Raw genomic sequence first — 20,714 nt, 5'->3', positions numbered from 1 at the left:
TGATGGATGGATGGATGGATAGATTGGTTGGTGAATGCAAGGATGAATGGATACATGATGGATGGATGGATGGATGGATGATTGGTTGGTGAACGCAAGGATGGATGGATACATGATGGATGGATGGATGGATGGATTGGTTGGTGAACGCAACGATGGATGGATGGATGGTTGGTTGGTTGATGGATTGATTGGTGGGTTGGTTGTTTGGTTGGTGGGTGGGTGAATTGGTGGATATATGGATGGATGGATGGTTGGTTGGTTGGTTGATGGATGGATGGATGGATGGATGGATAGATGGATGGATGGATGGACAGATGAAAGGACGCATGGGTTGGATGGTTGGTTGGTGGATGGATGGATGATGGGTAGATGGTTGGTTGGTTGGTGTATAGATGGATGAATGGATGGATAGATGGTTGGCGGAAGGATGGATGTGTGTGTGTGTGTGTGTGTGTATATTCATCCATTTTCTTTTAAGCCTAGTCCCTTTATTATTCAGGGGTCGACACAGCGGAATGAACAGCTAATTCTGTTCCAGCTGCAACCCATCACTGGGAAACACATACACACACAATACACTACAGCCAATTTAGCTTATTCAATTCACCCATAGCACATGTCTTTGGACTTCTGGGGAAACAGAAGCACCCAGTGGAAGCCCACGTGAACAAGGGGAGGACATGCAAACTCCACACAGAAATGCCAACTGACTCAGCCGAGGCTCAAACCAACGACCTTCTTGCTGTGAGATGACCGTGCAACCCACTGTGGGACAATGTAAGAGACAACGGCAGCATGTCCTCAACAACATATCTAGATAGTACATACAGTAGTTTATTTCTGTCTGAGTATTAAGTGTTTGCGTTGGAGAAAAATTAGGTTGTATTTGCTTTGAAGTCATGGCTTCGTCTCTTCCTTTGGTAAATTTGTTTTGCTGTAATGATAAAGAACCTTTATTTCAAAACTGCATGATGTTTCACTCTTGTTGTCTTTGATTAATATTTACATTTATTTCATGATCTGAAACATTAAAGTGTGACAAACATTAGAATAACTGGAAATCAGTAAGGGGCTAACACTTTTTCACACCACTGTTTATTTATATATAAATGTAATATTTGAGCAAAAGTGTTTTTGAGCAGTTTATTTAAAAGTACCAACTCATAGTCAGATATCGATATCGATAATAAAATATCGATATCAAGTAAATAATACTTCTATTGAGGTGGTTAGTCATTCATATTCATTGTACAGAAAGAATGCCTTGAACATTCTGCTAGACCCTTCTATAAGATTCCACATAAAAAAGAAGAGCTATTGATTAGACAAAGCAAAATGTTCCATCTCAGAGAGAAGAAACGTGTCGTGTGAGACATCCAGAGCTTCTGCACTTTGGCAGAGGCATTCTGTTCAAGCAACTGTTGCCATAAGATCTGCTTACGAGCACTCTCTTTACTCGCATTAGCAATACAAAAGCCTTTCAGAAAACTGTGACAGATGCAAACTCATCAATTAAAGCTCTGCCCGCTCAGCATTTACCACATCCAGTCTAGACTCACTCGAGACACGTTCTTTTAGCGGCCATTCTTCAGGATTATCTGAGACGGGCCCTCTCCTCTCTTCCACATTCTGAGCGCGCTCCAGATTTTTCGGAGATTATTCAAGTCACACGCAACCTGTCCATTTCCAGGGCATCTGTCACGGGGTAAGATGCAGCCATGGTCATTGGGAGATTGATGGGTGGTCTGGGACCTCAGGGGCCTGAATTAATTTTTAATGGCTGCCACATTGCATTCACCCTCCTTCCTCTTTTTTTTTTTTTTTTTTTGCACACACCCACTAGCACTTAAAACTAAATAAAAGCGATGGCTCAGCCCTTTTACAGTGCAACACAGGCCGGGATGCTGCAGGTGCTCAGCACGTGTTGAGGAGGGGGTGTTTGCTTTTGTGCCTTTGTAGCTCTGGAAAGCAGATTTTTGCTTTGTTTCAAGTCTCCGTATTGTAAAGTCTGTCATTCCACCTTCACCAATAGTGGAGGATTTGTTATATGTGACCCTGAACCACTAAACCTGGCTTAAAGGGCATATAGGTTACCCCTTTTTTCATATTTAATATAAGTCTTTTGTGTCCCCAGAATGTGTCTGTAAAGTTTTCGCTCAAAACACCCATCAGAGTAATTATTATAGCTGTTTGAAGTGTCTGTTTTATAGCTGGGAAAAGGTTGTTGCTGTTTTTTTGCACTGGTGGGCCGGTCCGTTTTTCAGCCATGAGGGCCGGTGTCCCTAGCTTTAGAATCTGTTGCTTTCAGCAGTCACACTTTTTAAATTAATTTATTTATTTACTTGACCACAGTCTTCTTATTCATTATTTTACCGCAGCTCTGCTCTTTTTATCTATTTTCTCGCAGCCTCGCGGTCTAGATGCAGCCTGCAGGTTATATATATATATATATATATATATATATATATATATATACACTTGAAGTCAGAATTATTAACCCCCTTTGTTTTTTTTTTGTTTTTTAAATATTTCCCAAATAATATTTAACAGGGCAAGGAAATTTTCACAGTATGTCTGATAATATTGTTTCTTCTGGAGAAAGTCTTATTTGTTTTATTTCTGCAAGAGTAAAAGCAGTTTTTAATTTTTTAAACACCATTTTAAGGTCAATATTATTAGCCCCTTTAAGCTATATTTGTTTTGATAGTCTACAGAACAAACCATCGCTATATAATAACTTGCCTAATTACCCTAACCTGCCTAGTTAACCTAATTAAACTACTTAAGCCTTTAAATGTCACTTTAAGTTGTATAGAAGTGTCCATAATGCCACTCAAAAGCATAAATAAATGGGGGTGGGGGGGCATGTATCACAAAATACTGAAAACACCATACACCACAGTAAATACAAGCCGATCTGAATGTCCTCATTCGATTGAATGAGCATTGCCAGTGGTTATCAGCTGATAGATATGGGCCAGCAGGGGTCTTCTGCTCCTACTGGTAGGCTCAGAAGGTTATTTTTATCCATCCACATGGTTAATCAGCTATAGATTGCATAAGGCTGCGGCCGGAAGTAAATGAGAATTATTTATATTATCTATTAAATTTCCCAATAATTGTATTTAATTAATGTCTACCTCTACCCCAACCATAACAGTAATGTAAAAACAGATCTAAAACTGGAGTCTTATTATAGCTGATTAACCATGTGGATGGATGATAGCAGCCTTCTGAGCCTACCAATAGGCCCCTACTGGCCCATATCTATCAGCTGATAACAACTGATAACACCCATTCAATTGACTGATAACATTCGAAGCGGGTGTGAATACACAAACAACATAGAACAACAATCCAAACCATAGAGGATATCTTAGCAATCATTATAGCACAAGGGCAAACACCTCAACACTAATATAATAATGAATAATAGCGAATCTTTTATTTTGACACTAATAATAACAATAGCGAGCATCCTGATAATCATTTTTTCCACTTTCATAATACAGCCAATGAACAACATGTTCCATAACCTGGCAAATAAATAAAAATAGGAGTCCCCTATAGTTCTGTGCAGTGAAATTTCCTGTAAGAGTAAAGCACTGTTTTCTTCGTTCTCACTCAAAAAGCAAGAGAGAGCACAGCGGCGGAAATAAAATGTGTGGCGAAATATTTGAAATTGGACAGAGAGGCTATTAAGGCTCTGCTGACAAGCTTCTTTTACGACATTGCTATCAAACCATCTGCTATTTTCCAGTCAATTAAACCATTATAGGATTTGAGATCAATTAATCTCGTCCAGTAATAGCTTTATATCCTTGTTTGCTTTCTTATAGCCCAATATTTCTGTGCACTATGTCACAACAAGGCAAAAAAAAAAAAGTTAATGGTCTGTTGCTCCTCTTTTCATTATTTGCTTTCTATTTGACTCTCATCAGGATTAGAGGGAGATTTTTTTATTTTATTTTTTTTTAACCTAAAAGCAAACATCAACAGAGATAAACTGAGTCTATCCAGATAGAGTTTATGATCTCCATCAAACACATTCACAGGACGTAAAGATAACAACTCATCGTTTAATACTGATATAAAATGTCAACACTTGCATGAGTGATGACAAACAAATGTATTTTCCACATCGGAGAACGTGACGAGTGTATCAGTGTGTGATAATACATAACTTTAAAAATATACCAAATATAAAAACCACTAAGGTTAATAAAATAGCTGGTAATAAAATTAAAAAAATAATAAATAAAAAATAAAAAAAACATTTCAAGATTTATTTTCCACATTTGGGAATGAAAATAAAATTAAATAAAATGTTAAATTAAAATAAATTAAGTTGAATTTAAAAATATACAAGAATGTAACATTTAAAATGTATTTTCCACATAAATAAAAAATAAATAGAATTTTTAAATAAATTAAATGTAGAAATATACAAAAATTGAACATAAAAAATTTGATTTGCACATATTTAAATAAAAATTGTAATAAATTAAATTAAAATATAAATAAAAATGTAACATTTAATTTTTTACACATAAATTAAATTCAATTCAATTAAATACAATTTTATTAAATTAAAATGTAAAATAACTTAAAAATTACATTTAAATTGCTTCAAATTAATTTAAAACAATAAATAAACAAATAAATAAATAAATAGACATATTTTATTAATAAAAGTAAATTAAAAACCAAAAAAATATTCACAATTTATTTTCCACATAAATGAAATTTAAAATAAATTTTGAAAAGATAATAAAAATTATAAAATAAACAAAAATGTAACACTTAAAATTAATTTTCAACATAAGGGAATAAAATAAAATAAAATTAAAATAAATGTAATTAAATAAAAAATTAAACATAAACATTTAAAATTTATTTTCCACATAAATTAAGTTAAATGTTTTTTTTAAATAAAATAAATAGAAAATTTAAATAAATTTAATATATTTTTTTGAAAATTATATTGAAAAAAAAATTCAGCATAAATTAAATTAAATTAAATTAAATTAAATTAAATTAAAAATGAGTCTGAAATAGCAACAAAAATGTTTTTAGGTTTAGAAAGCCTGGACCAACTTACAACTGTAGGTATATAATTAGACATCTAGACTGCCAGATAATTAAAAAAAATGAGAACAGCAAAATAATATAACTGAGCGTATCCCTATAGTGGATTTCTTTCTGACATTGGCTATTGATCTGAAGATGATCTGCATTCGATAGGTCAGACAAGTGGATTCACACCAAACTGACAATCCTTCATGATGCATTAGTCTTTAAGCACACATAATACTGGAGCTCTACTGATTTCCAAAGGCAGATTTCACTAGATTCTTAAATCTCTATACCTAATCTACCTTCGGGTATAAATAAAGTAACCTAACCTAACCAAAAACATAACTTTTTCTATTGTATATGCAATTTTACTGGTCGGAACGGTAAATAAATTATATTAGAGAAATTATAATACAGGCTAGTTAAAAATTAGTTTTATTATTATAAATGACTAGAATATTTTGCTGACAATGAGGTAAAACCTATAGTGCATTAAAGGATCGTGGCTAAGAGTAATTAATATTTTAGGCCCATACACTGTTTTTCATCAAATAATTCTTGTTATAAAAATGCTTGACAAGATTTTTTATTATTTAAATTATTAAATTATTGTTACTATTGAATGACACCTTCTTTAAAGCATGGTAAAAATGCATAATGTATATATATATATATTTATATATTTATTTATTTGAGAGCGAGAGAGAGAGAGAGAGAGAGCATTTAAATGGAAAGTAACTCTAAAACTGATGAATTAAGACCAGATTACAGTAATAGAATAAGCAAATAAGCGAGCCAAATTAGTTAAAAGACTAGTTTTACCTTGAAAACAAAGTCTTATGCCTCCATGTAATTCACCACCCACATCGTTGTTTTCGAATGAGTCAAAGGTTAAAAAGTGTGTTCAATTTTTTTTACTTAAGTTATTGAACGATTCCTCCATGTACCACTAGTAGGAAGCCTGCGTACCACTCGTGGTGCATGTACCACAGTTTGAGAAGCACTAAGTTAACAACATTAAATCCTAGAACTGCCTCACCTCTAATAGACAGCGTTGTGTGTAGAACAAACTTAAATTTACGTCATTATTCATTTAAAACCACTGCGACAGGAGCCAGCGAGAGGTCCAGCTCCAGGTTTGTGAATAAATCATTCAGGCTGGTTTTGTGATCTGAATAATTCCTTTTCAATAATTCATCCACCTGAAAAGATCCAGCTGAATTGTTCATGAACTCCCATTAACGAGCCAAGGTGAACAGGAGCTATGATTACTCTATTTATTTACGAGTTTGCTTAATGAAACATGAAGTGTCATTTAAGATGTACCTCACTTCTTCATATCTGCCTCTGTCCTTCTCCTCATCCAGCAGACTAATGCAGTTATTGTTCACGTCATCCATGTCGAGTGTCAACAACGTCCCTCTATCTCTCCCTTTCCTCTGGTTCAGAAAACCCTTCCCTGACCCGGCCTGTAATTGAATTAAAACCACATTAAACAGAATGAATAGGCTGGGATTTAATTAGCGGCTGACGAAGGCCACAGGGTTCCTGAGACACGTGTTCAGTGTTTAACTCCTGCATGGACGCATGGAGTCTCTGCGCTGCTTTAATCAGTGCTGTATGGAATCAAGGCCAAATGTGACTTTTGCTGTTGCATGTAAATAGTCTCTTGAAAAGCACTCACTGTACGTGCTGTTGAGCTGCTGATGAAGTGTGCGCGCACTATTTTTCCTTTTATCCTACTGATCAGTATTTTTTTATTCATTTATTATTTTCCTTTATTAATCAGGGGTCGCCACAGCGGAATCAACTGCCAGCCAGTATATATTTTCTGCAGTGAATGCCCTTCCAGCTGCAAACCATCACTGGGAAGCATCCATATACACTCATACACACTCATACACTACGGCCATTTTAGTTTATCCAATAATTTATTTATTGATTGATTGATTGGTTGATTTATTATTCATTTTACTTTATTTAATTTACTTTACTTATTATTTTACTTTATTTATTTATTTTACATTATTTATATATTTTACAATATTTATTTATTTATTGTACATCTATTTATTTATATAACTTTTTTATTTTATTTATTTTGCTTTATTTATTTATGTATTTAATTGGTTTGTATATTTTATTTATATGTTTATATTACTTTATTTATCTATTTTACTTTATTTATTTTTTATTTTAATTAAATGTTTTATTTAACCTAATTTATTTATTTTACTTTATTCATTTATTTATTTATTTCACTTTATTTATTGATTGATTGATTTATTTTACTTTATTTACTTATTTATTTTACTTATTTATTTATTTATTTATTTATTTATTTATTTATTTTACTATATTTTATTTTTTACTTTATTTTACTTTATTTACTGATTTTACTTTATTTATTTATTTTACTTTATTTACTTATTTATTCTACTTTATTTATTTATTTTAATTTGTTTGTTTATTTTTTAACTTTATTTATTTACTTATTATTTTACTTTATTTTAATTTATTTATTTATTTTACTTTATTTTAATATATATATTTATTTATTTATTTGTTTGTTTGTTTGTTTTATTTCACTTAACTTTTTTATTTAATTAATTTCTTTATTTTTACTTTTTGTTTTATTTTATCTTATTCAGGCCAACCAATGATTCATTTATTTTATGAAAATTATAGATAATTGTGTTTTATGTTTTGCAGTTTTAAAAATTGCAACATAAAATTTTTTTTAATTTATTGTTATTCACTAATAGTACATTGTAATGTTTTATATTGTGCAATTTAAAATAATTGATTCGTATTTTTATTCATATTTATTTAATAAGTACCATTCCCATTATTTTAATTATAATAACAATATAATATTCATTAATATTATTAAAATTAATTACTATTATTAAAATTATAATAATTATTATTATTATCATAGTATATTTGTTTTATATAAGTATTATGTATGTGTGTTAAGTTTAAAATGATTAATTACATTAAATTAATTAAATTATTATTTTAAGTGATTTAAAACAACCAATATAACCCCACAACACATCATCTCAAACCACTGAATATGCATAGAAATATGCATATGTTTTCTATTTTATTTTATATTACATAACAGAATGGGGAAGATGAATGAATTGACATTGGCTGATCAGCGTATATAGAAACCTACAGTACAACAAACACAATTAGCACTCATTCAAGTAGCACTCATCCAATTCATATCAGCAATTGTCAAACCTTATCACAGCAAATAAAAGAAGCAGAAGGGCTCCATAAAAGAGAGCAGGCGACTTTGTAAACCAAACTATCTGAAGTTATCTGATTAAATAACCCTGCAGCGTTTAAAAGTGAATGCTGCTTTAAACGCATAAGCATTGCAATGAAAATCAGATGACCGTGTAAAACATGCATGTAGATCAATTCTAGCATCAGATGAGCTTCTACATCCAATCAGCAGAACAGTGAGATCTGAAGAGCGCGTCTAAATATTTCAGCAGCAGTCTTTAAGTCTGACTGAAGTGCTGGGGGGAAAGTGTTATGAAAGGGGGAAGAAAAATAGTTGATTCCCCTTTAATCGCCCCTCACAGTCAGTTTCGGCCTTGGCTGCTCTGTATCGTAAGCCAATAACAGACATTTAAATTCACAAGGCTGATGGAAATGACCTGATGTTCACATCTCTTCTGTATTCACGCGGGCAGATCTGCACACCATTCTTTTTATTAACTACGTCTATTTATATTTCAGTGCGAGTCTGCATTTTAAAACAGCGTACTTTCGTAAACTCCGTAACTTACTTGTGTTGTCATTTAAGGATGTGTTTTTCTAGAAGGGTTCGCCCAAGCTCAGACAATTAAACTTTATTAATTATTCACCTGATTGATACAACGGGAAGAAAACGAACAGGGCGGGAATAGAGAGCTAAAGTTAGCCATTATTCTACTGAGAGTAGCTTCAAATAAATTCAGTCGAGTGTGTTTAGCATTCGTAATGCTGCATCATCACATTTGCATACTGAATTGTGACTTCTTTTCTATGTAACACTCTGTGGTCAGCATTAGACTATGGTCATTGAATGTTATGTTATGAATCACTAACATGTTTTCACTTCCTTAAGGACAATGTGTAGACTTGAGTTGTTTTTATATCATGTTAATTTTTCCTTCATTCATTCATGTTTTTTTCGGTTTAGTCCCTTTATTAATCTGGTGTCGCCACAGCGGAATGAACCGCCAACTTATCCAGCACATGTTTTCCGCAGTGGATGCCCTTCCAGCTGCAACCCATCACTGGGAAACATCCGTACACACTCATTCACACTCATACACTACGGACAATTTAGCTTATTCAATTCACATATAGCACACGGGGAGAACATGCAAACTCCACACAGAAATGCCAACTGACCCAGCCAAGGCTTGAACCATCAACCTTCTTGCTGTGAGGCGATCGTGCTACCAGCTGTGCCACCTTGATGCCCTCATGTTAACTATATTTTCTAGAATTTAATATTATGCCCAAATGCATCATAGAAATGTGCACAAAATATTATACATTTTAATTTCATTAAGCCCAGCATTTTATCCACAAATGAACAGTGCAGTGTAAAGCATTACACACTCACCGGCCACTTTATTAGGTGCACCTTACACCGGGTTGGACCCCTTTTTGCCTTCAAAACTGCCTTAATCTTTCATGGCATAGATTCAACAAGGTACTGGAAAATTCCTCAGAGATTTTGGTTCATATTGACATGATAGCATCACACAGTTGCTGTAGATTTTTCAGCTGCACATCCATGATGTGAATCTCCCGTTCCTCCACATCCCAAAAGTGCTCTTTTGGATTGAGATCTGGTGACTGTGGAGGCCATTTGAGTACAGCTAACTCATTGTCATGTTCAAGAAAGCAGTCTGGTTTCTTGATGATTTGCACTTCATGACATGGTGTGTTATACTGCTGGAAGTAGCTATCAGAAGATGGCTCAAAGTCACTTAAATCACCTTTCTTCCTCATTCTGATGCTCGGTTTGAACAGCAGCAGATCGTCTTGACCATGTCTACATGCATTGAGTTGCTGCCATGTGATTGGCTGATTAGAAATTTGACAAGTGTACCTAATAAAGTGGCCGGTGAGAGTGTATACACTACTGGTCAAATATATATATATTTTTTCACTTTTTGTTTTAAAGAAAATTATTCTGTTCATCATGGTGGCATAGAAAAATTGTTACATTTGTGCACATTTTTAAAAATTTAAGCATATATTTATTAACAATTTTTTAATAACTAATTTCTTTTGTCTGCCACGATGACACTAAAAATATGTTGCTAGTTATTTTGAAAGATATTGTTCAGCTTACAGAACAATTTAAAGGCAATTAGTTTAATTAGGGAATTTAGGATAATTAAGTCAATAGACAATCTTAAGGGGCTAATGATATTGAGCTTAGCAGTTTTACTTTTTTAAATTAAATTATTATTTTTTTTTATTTCAGCCAAAAAAAAAAAACTTTCTCCAGAAGAAATATATAAAGGAAATACAGTGAAAAATAATCCTTAAACATCAATTTGGAAAATTTAAAAATACAAATGATATGGCCTAACAGTTATATATGTATTCCCAATTCAGTTGCAGATTTACTGTTTACTAAAATAAATGTCTAAAGGATCATGTCACTTTCCTTTTTTTACAATTTGATCAGTTGATTTGACTGAATTGAAGAAATTGTGTAAAAACAGTATTGATATGATTACGCAGCTTAAATCCTTTGTTTGTGTGTTTAGCTTAAGTGCACAGTTCATAATGTTTACTCCATCCATCACAATACAGTTTAGCGCTGACAATCTGAAGGGTTCAGGTTCAAGCCATGGAGTAAACCATGACCCGCCACCATTGTGGCCTTGGGTAAAGCACTTAACCCCAGGTTGTTCCAATGGGATTGTCCATGTAACATGAGCGCTTTAAGCAGCTTTGGGCAAAACCTCTGATAAATGACTTCTTGCGACTCTCTATCCAGCTCTGAATGTCTGAAAGCATGTTGATAAGTGGGTACAAGATCAGATCAATAGACAACAAATGATCATTAATTTGATTATTAATCTTCTTGTTCGCACAAAAATGTACATTTTACTCATCCTCAAGTGGTTTCAGACCTTTTTGAGTACATTTTATTTCTATTAAACCAAAAGAAGGTATTTTTAAAAACACCAGCATGCAGTATATATATATATATATATATATAAATATATATATATATATATATGTATATATATATATATATATATATATGTATATATATATATATATATGTATATATATATATATATATATATATATATATATATATATATATATATATATATATATGTATATATATATATATATATATATATRTGTGTGTGTGTRTATATATATATATATATATATATATATATATATATATATATATATATATGTATGTATTTTTATATTATGGGTTAGGCATAAAACTAAAAAAGTTCTAATTTAATATAATTTAATATTGTCGGGCCGACATTTCCAATAATTCTGATAAGTAGCCCAAACTGTCTGTCAGCAAATGTGACACCCACAGTTCCATTGACATAGTTGTAAAAAAAATACATTGGAAGTCAATGGCTGTCGGTTTTTGACATGTTTCTAATATATCTTCATTTATGTTTAACAGAAGCATGAAACTCAAACAGGTTTTGGACAAGTTGAGAATAAAGAAACACATAAATGTTTTGGAACCACTTGAGGGTGAATAAATGGTGAGTAGATTTAGAATTTTAGGTGAACACTCCATTTAATGGGCGACATAGTAGGTAGCGATGTTGCCTTACAGCAAGAAGGTTGCTGGTTTGAGCCTCGGCTGGGTCAGTTGGTATACCTATGAGGAGTTTGCATGTTCTCCCCGTGTTCTTGTGGGTTTCCTCCGGGTGCTCCACAAATCCAAAGACATGCGCTATAGATTAATTGGGTGAGCTAAATTTGCCCATGTATTTTTGTAAATGAGAGTGTATGGGTGTTTCCTAGTGATGGGTTGCAGCTGGAAGGGCATCCGCTGTGCAAAACGTGCTGGATAAGTTGGCGGTTCATTAACCCCTGATTAATAAAGTGACTAAGCCGAGAAGAAAATGAATGAAGGAATGTATCCTTTTAAGATGCAGTTCTGCATCAATTTAATACAGATATAAATGGGGTTTGAATAGTTTGATGGTTACCTTTCAGCCATTTCCAGAGGTAATTAAAAACAAACTACTTACGATGAATGTATTTAAGGAGCCAAATAATGTAACAGGTTACAGACCTCATTTTACGTGGTTCCCTATGGATGCCCAGCTCAATGATGATCACATTTGAGAAGATTATTTCAAAGATTGAAAATAACTTAAAACTATTGTAGGATTCAGAGAAAACATGTCAAATGTTAATATGGAATCAATTAAAATGACTGCAAAAAAAATGGCCTTTAGCGCGAAGCTAATCTGCGCTGATTGGACCGATGACAGCCTGTTGCGATTGGTCGACAGCGTTTAGTGTGAGACAAGTGAAATACCCAGCACGGCTTATTAACAATATTGAAGTAGTCAGAGCGTGTAGCTGCGTCCCAAATCGCATACTTATGCACTATTCTACGCCATTTTGTAGTATAAATAGTGTAAGTAGTGTGTTCACACTGAAAACTCTAAAAATAATAAGTGCACTTTAATTACCCGGATGATGCACTCATTCAGCCGCTAAAATGAAGTGTGTAATGATGGACACTTCACGCACTCAACGACCGCAGGTTTGCTTACGTAGCGGAAGGGGCGGAGCTATCAGACGCACATGTTGAATAACTTTATTTATTTTGGATGGTGAAAGCAAAACTCTCCTACGAGAGTGATTTTAGAGCCTTCCGATGGTGAATGCGGCAATACTCACGGCAGGTATTATCTGATAATTCGGTTGTTTATTTCACTGATTTGGCGACCGTCAAACGTCATCAGGGAAACAGTTTGAATTTCCGCTTAGTAAAAAAACATTAGTGTGCCATTTGGGACGACACTACATACATATACTATCCTGTTGAGTGTGTAAGTGCATAAGTACATAGTGCATGAGTGCATAGTGTATAGTGTGCCATTTGGGACGCAGCTTATGTGTGGGCATCCATGAAGTCTCATTTTGTTATTTATCCCGGACCGTGGAACACGAGCTCACAAATGCATTTAAATCCGGAAACAAAGCAGCACGCATCACGTTTTCAATGTAGCATTGGACACGATTTGAAAATTAAAAGAGTTAACCTGATACCACACAAGCAGTTGCACAATTAAAACACATAATTTGCAAGCAGGAGAAAATGAGGCAACCATTTTGATCACACTTACTTACACTTGTGAAATGGAGGAAAAAACTGCTCCATGATCCACTGATCCATGTACTAATAAAGTTCCTGTCGAGCTCAGACAAGTCCTTTACATCAGTAGTCTTTTCAGATCCTTCCTTTAACAAACGGCTGACGAATCCCCCGTTGTAAGCGTGTAGATTCCAAAAGCACAAGGCTGGGGCTATAATGCTGAGGTTTTTTTGTAAAAATAAACCTCAACCACTAACTTTTCACAGTTTCATCTTTGGGTAGAGAAGCTTAAGCTGCGTCCCAAATGGCACACTATACACTATGCACTCATGCACTATGTACTTATGCACTTACACACTCAACAGGATAGTATATGTATGTAGTGTCGTCCCAAATGGCACACTAATGTTTTTTTACTAAGCGGAAATTCAAACTGTTTCCCTGATGACGTTTGACGGTCGCCAAATCAGTGAAATAAACAACCGAATTATCAGATAATACCTGCCGTGAGTATTGCCGCATTCACCATCGGAAGGCTCTAAAATCACTCTCGTAGGAGAGTTTTGCTTTCACCATCCAAAATAAATAAAGTTATTCAACATGTGCGTCTGATAGCTCCGCCCCTTCCGCTACGTAAGCAAACCTGCGGTCGTTGAGTGCGTGAAGTGTCCATCATTACACACTTCATTTTAGCGGCTGAATGAGTGCATCATCCGGGTAATTAAAGTGCACTTATTATTTTAAGAGTTTTCAGTGTGAACACACTACTTACACTATTTATACTACAAAATGGCGTAAAATAGTGCATAAGTATGCGATTTGGGACGCAGCTTTACTTTCCCTCACACTTCCACTAATATCCAGCTGAGCACAGCATCTTCAAGATTTGACTCAACCAGGATCTGCTGAAGTGTTTGTGGGCGGGGCCACAGGTTTAAATTTTCCCAGGTTTGCATGCGCAACAATTGGGCGAGGCTTAAGGTTTGTATCGATGTCACGCCAAAACAGCTAAAGACTCGTTATCAAGATGATTCATTTAAAGTATGAGTCGACTCTTTTATAGATGAATCAATAGTTTTAAACACTGTGCACTTTCAGATTTAAGCCTTAGCTGGATATTTCACTTCACTTAGAGCTCTTACACACTAGGGAAGGTCATTTTCAAAAACCCATAATAGGGGCTCTTTAAGTAACGTTAACTAAGATGAACAAATACTCTAATAAATGTATTGTCTGTTGTTTGTTCATGTTAGTAAATGCATTAACTAACATTAAGTAAAACAACCTTATTGTAAAGTGATTACAGGATTTCATCTTTCTTTAATTTTTAATATTTTTTTACTGTTTAACCGTTGCACAAACAGTTACTGTTTTCCAATAACCCACCCCTGTGTGCAGTCGCATTGTATTTTTAGGTCCTATTTAACTCTGCTGTCATTCGCATTTGTTCAGGCAGGTGCATTAAGAGAGCAAACACAGAGCCTCGGGGGTCTTTTGCGGATGAGGTCGCCCACCACTGGCCTGGAGACCGAAACCAGATCTCATCACATCTCCCTGGCTCTGTCCTCATCTCCATCAGCCCACCCAGAACTCTCTCCTCTGCGCACTCAGCACAATCCCGCACTGCCGAATTACCATCTCACAGAGCAAAGGCCTGCGCTCTAATGAAGAGAGACAGCCGCTGTCATCCCGTACTATAAAGCCCAGAGAAACACTCACCTCCCTGGAGAGAGCGGCCTGCACTTTCAGAGCGGGAGAAATGATCTCTGAGTCCCGGTCACCCATTTTTCTTTCTCTATAATAAGAGAAAAGAGAGAAATGGGGGGGGGACGAAAAGCTCGCTGCCCTCTGGATCCCTTTATGGAGAGCGGCGAGCCGAAATCTAGGGCAGCTTCATTGATTTCCAGGCTGCTGTATTATTAGCCGTTGCGGCAAAGGTGATATGAGAGGTTGGAGCTAATATCCTGTATACCCGACGGTTGGGGGAAATGGGGGGAAAGGCTTAGACGGCCCTGCGCTCTCAATGATAACCGCTGGCTTTGGTGTGCAGCTGCCGTATTGGATTGCAAACCCTTTCAGTGGTGTGCGTCTCTCAGGGGAAGTGTTGGGAGGCGTGAGCCTGCCAGGCTGGCTAAATAAGATAAGAGAGTCATTGTACGCGGCCGTCAACAGTCACTTGCTATCAAATATTCATGGGCGACCGCCAATTCTTAAGTAAACAGGCCAATTTGTTCTGGAAGACGCGCATTAAGATACGAGCGGGCGATAGAGGCCGCACCCTCGGGATCCCCTGAAACACCCTGGCTACTCCCTATTAACATGGAAGTCAAAAGCTGAATGGGCATGTTTCATGCTAATAGATGCCGAAGGAACGGACAGATTTCCCATTAAGTCTGAAGAAAGGTGATGGAGTGAAAGGAAACAGATAATCCGGGAATGGAGGTCGCGGGGTAACCGGCGAACAGAAGCAGTGCTTGGATAACACTACGACACACGAGTGACTTGCGACTCGAATATGTTTGGCAGGAACAGACATTCATCAGATTGAAAATGGGAGCGGGGAGACCACCTCAAGAAAATCGTCTCAGAAGTTGTATTTCCATACGTCTGTTCAAGCTTCGGCCCATAAAACCGGGCTCCCTGAAGCAGCAGTGTTATTTCCAAACTAATCACCTCACATCTTTAGGAGATTATGGCTCCGGCAAACGCCTCAGCGGGTGCAAAGTTGACAAACTGTTGCGGCGTATTTTTTTTTATGGAGGCGGTAAATACGGCGGGATTCGTTTGATTCTCGAACCCCCCTGCACTGCTGCACCCTGGGGCTTAGACGCGGAAGATGAGCAGAGCTGACTGAAACAATTCGGAATAAAAAAATAGCCATAAAACGCTCAGCTATAAAACTGCCCATCAGTTTGCGAATGGGTCCCTGTGGGGCAGTTCAGCCGGTGACAGCAGCGGGCTCCGAGTTGGAAGCCGAGCGGGTGGTGAGGAAATTAGGTCAGTGCCAGCAAAGCGTAATGGGAATTGGAGGAGACAAAGGAGCGTCCGACGACCACAGGCTGGCCGCTAGTAAACTGGCCAAGAGAAACTCTGGGGAATTAATCACGGCACGTCCGGAATATTGAGTGTGACATTCCGCATTTACCTCACAGCGACAGGGAGAGGGAGAGGACGATAACACAGATAATGGAGCAGGAAGTGAAAAGGCTGTAAAAGCCAAAATGCATTCAGAAGAGACGGATACGGGCAAGACGACGCCGTCTGGATAATGAGACCTCTGCAGATGTGAATGTCAAGTGCCTTGATTCTCTTGGAATCCGTCTCTATGTTGTGGCTGATTACTGCTGTGGGTTGCACCGGCGATTCGTTTGGGGAAAATTGCGTGCGGGAAACAAATTAAACAGCGATATTTATTAATTCATAATTATAAGGGAAACCTGCATTGTGGAACTGTCAAAGAGAAAACATTTGCACATCTAGCGAAAACAATCAAGGAAATTATAAATCACTCGAATCGAAGCATGCACAGAGTAGTTTAGCGCTGCCGATGTTTAATTCATATCCTTAAACATGCTCGCTGTTTACTCGTCAGCTAATTAAATCCTGCTGACATGCTGGTTTGTATAATAGCTGTGCATTATTTGCTGCAAAGGTATTATCGCCAACTTTAGGTCCTCTAATTTGCATACAAGTTGGAATTATAATGAATTTTAAATTGGTTATGAATGAGCTTGAAATGCCGTCTCCATGGTGAGAAAGTACACCTTTTTCCTGTTTTGCTGTTTCCATGATAAAAAAAACCAACAGTAGCCAGTACAGAAATTACTATTTCTTTATTTCTTTGTTTTTTTATTTTTTTATTTATTTATTTATTTATTTGTTTGTTTTAGTTAGTAAGTTATTTAGTCATTTATTTATTTATGCATTTTTAATTACTTATTTGTTTAGTTACTTATTTGTTAATTTATTTATTTTGTTGGTCATTTACTCATTTATTTATGCATTTATTTACCAATTGATTTATGCATTTGATTATGTATTTATTTCTGCATTTACTTATTTATATATTTATTCATTTACTTATTTATTTTGTTAGTTAGTCATTTATTTATTTATTTACTTTATGAATTTATTTATTAATTTATTTATGCATTTTTATTTATATATTTATTTATTTACTTATTTATTTAGTTTGTAATTCATTTTATGCATTCATTTATTTACTTATTTATTTATTTATTTTGTTAGTTAGTCATTTATTTATTTATTTACTTTATGAATTTATTTATTAATTTTTTTATGCATTTTTATTTATATATTTATTTATTTACTTATTTATTTAGTTTGTAATTCATTTTATGCATTTATTTATTTATTTATTTATTTATTTATTTATTTAGTTAGTTAGTTAGTTAGTTAGTTAGTTAGTTAGTTAGTTAGTTAGTTAGTTAGTTAGTTAGTTAGTTAGTTAGTTTGTTTGTTTGTTTGTTTGTTTGTTTTGTTAGTCATTTATTTATTTGTTTACTTATTTATGCATTTATGTTTGCATCTATTTAATTAGTTAGTTAGTTATTTGGTCAGTTTTTTATTTATGCATTTATATTTATTTATTTATGCTTTTATTTATTTAGTTAGTTGATTATTTATTTATGCATTTATTTATGCATTTATTTATTTATTTAGCTAGTTAGTGATTTATTTCTTTATTCTCTACATGTTTTTTCTTCTCTAATATAATAAAAACATTTTAATTTAAATGAAGCTTATTTAAAAATAAATAAAATGTCTGAAAAGGTAAACATCGAGTGTAAAGTGAATGTTAGATGACAGCAAAGCTAATGTCAATATAAAAAAAAGAGAAAAGCATTAAATATTGTTAATACTGATTAATATGATAATACAATATGGTCACTGTTTCTGCTCATTAAAAAATTGATGTTTGCAGTATCATACTGTCCATTGGCAAAAGTGTGGGGGCGGGGCCATCTATTTGTCTCACCAATAAAAGATATTCTCGGGAATTTAATTTGGTAACACTTTATTTTAGGATGTTTGACTGTTACTATTCATTTAAATACTGAGTGAAGCCGAGGTCACACTGCACTTTTCGCCCCATAGAATTCTATCAATATGCATGCTAATGCGGCAAACCGGAAAAGCAAACTCATACGACAAGTTTTGCAGGTCGCTGCATTGGAAAGTTCAAACTTGGCAAAATCTGACCTATGAAATCGCATCAAGTGATTGCGTGAGACCAATCCAAAATCGAAACATGACCTATCTGGACAGAAAATTAAAATATGGACCAGCCCCTCCCTTTTTTTAATGTCTAATCATTTCGTTTAATCCCGCCCGTTTTCGCAGCACGTATGACAAAATTTCGCAAGCTCAAATTCTAATGTGACCACAACATATTATTAATTAACTATATGTACTTACGTGGTTAGCATCAAGATGGGGGTTAGGTCTATGGTTAGTTCTGATTATGTAATGCATGCATAATTAATTGAAAATTAATTACTATAGTAATACATGTGCAACAATGACACTTTGAAACACAGTGTTACCATTTTTGACACTTTTTATTTTTCTAGTTTCACAAGTTGCACCCAAAAGCAACACTTCACCTTCAAACCAAACTGTGCCACCTTAAAGAAATCCCTCATCATGCTTAAAATCAACCTCAAGACTGACATAACAGCCACCCCGTTGTCAACAAGGCCTGAAAAAGCGACTCTACAGATTGCATGTCACAGATGATTAAAAGTCCTGCTCCGACGAGACCACGCTTGTTGACACGAACCAAAATGATGATGATACTATCCGGACAATGTCTTCATTATTCACATATTCATCCCAAACAAACAATACAAGCGCATTAGCTCAGGGCGGGGGGTTGTTATCATGTTTACACATCACCCAAGCAACAGGCTGAGCCGCTTAGTAACTGTGATTTTGCCCCGAACACACATGAAAGGCTGGATCTGTATTCAGTCATGTGGCGCTCTCTCACACCTCTGCTTTTGGTGTGTTTGGGTTCGCGATTATGACATCTGTTAAACTTATGAGTCACCTGCTCCCCAAAGACAAAGCAGAGTCCCTTATACACACAGCACACACTTTCAAAAAAACACACGTGCACTCCAGAGACATGTTCTCTGAGGAGATGAAGCAGGCCATGTCTGCTTGAAGAAATAAAACAAAACTAAAACTAAGAGATCACCTATGAAGTCATAAACAAAAATCCCTTTGCAGATTTAATGTATTTGCTTGTATAATATTTATATGGCGTGCAATGTTGCGGTTTGTTGATTTTTAACGGACTGCTAAGTTTTTAAAGATTAAAAAAGAATGATAAATGAAGGTTTTGTCATCCAAAGGAAAGAACAATTCTGAACTGCCTGAAACAAGTTGTCTGTATTTCTGGTTTTACGTCTTGCACAAACTTACTGTTATTAGGTTTGTAGCAACTATGCATAATTCAAGCTTGTGGTCTTTCTTGGAAACATGCAAATAATTTTGGCTAAATGGACAAATTGGTTTTTTTTTTCTGGGGAAAAAAAACAATATTTATTAATTAAATAAAGATAAAACAAAAGAAAAGAAAAAATAAATAAAAAAGAAAATAAAACAAAATAAAAATATTTATTAAATTAAAGAAAAATAAATAAAATATATATTTTTAAATCATCAAAAAAAAAATAAAAAACAATTATAAACAAAAAATAAAATATTTTTTTAATTAAAGAAAACTAAACTAAAATAAAATAAAACAAAAATAAAATAAATGAAATATTTATTAAAAATTTATAAATTTAAATAAATGAAATTTATTTAAATACATTTAAATTTAAATAAATTAGTAAAATGATAATAATTATTTATTAAAGAGAAATAAAGTTTACAAATAATTAAAACAAAAGAATTTAATAAATTAAAGAAAAATCTAATTAAATATTAAATGCAACAAAAAATAAAGTAAAATGTTTATTAATTAAAGAAAGATAAAATAAATAAAATAAAATATTTATTGATTAAATAAAATTAATAAATATTTAATAAATTAAAGAAAAAATAAAATAAAACAAAACAAAAAATTACGTTTAAGTAAAATATTTAATAATTAAAGAAAAAGAAAAGAATGAATGAATGAATGAATGAATGAATATAATCAGCACATGTTATTATAAGATTATGCACTATAATTTTGTTTAAAAACAATTATATAAAGTTAAAGGTGTTTCTTCAACTTCTGACAGTTTAATGTTCCAGGGAA

The 20,714-nt window shown here is 34.1% G+C and overlaps 1 protein-coding gene across 4 annotated transcripts in view; it reads right to left on the bottom strand.

Moving 5' to 3' along the window:
* The window catches only part of si:ch211-93g23.2, a 33,945-nt gene extending 27,397 nt beyond the window's left edge, over window positions 1-6,548 (bottom strand). For 2 of the 4 annotated variants that reach the window (XM_073926272.1, XM_073927473.1), the window contains exon 1: window positions 6,406-6,548. The gene's annotated coding sequence lies outside the window, so the exon portion shown is untranslated. Of the gene's footprint in view, window positions 1-5,901; window positions 6,253-6,405 lie in introns of those variants that run through there. The other 2 variants (XM_073925784.1, XM_073927099.1) reach the window with 2 other exon arrangements.
* Between the last annotated feature and the right edge of the window lie 14,166 nt (window positions 6,549-20,714).

This window comes from Danio rerio, chromosome 1 (assembly GCF_049306965.1).
Source record: "Danio rerio strain Tuebingen ecotype United States chromosome 1, GRCz12tu, whole genome shotgun sequence".
Taxonomy (NCBI): domain Eukaryota; kingdom Metazoa; phylum Chordata; class Actinopteri; order Cypriniformes; family Danionidae; genus Danio; species Danio rerio.
Note: the sequence above shows the minus strand (reverse complement) of the source record. Positions and strands in the feature narration are given on the sequence as shown.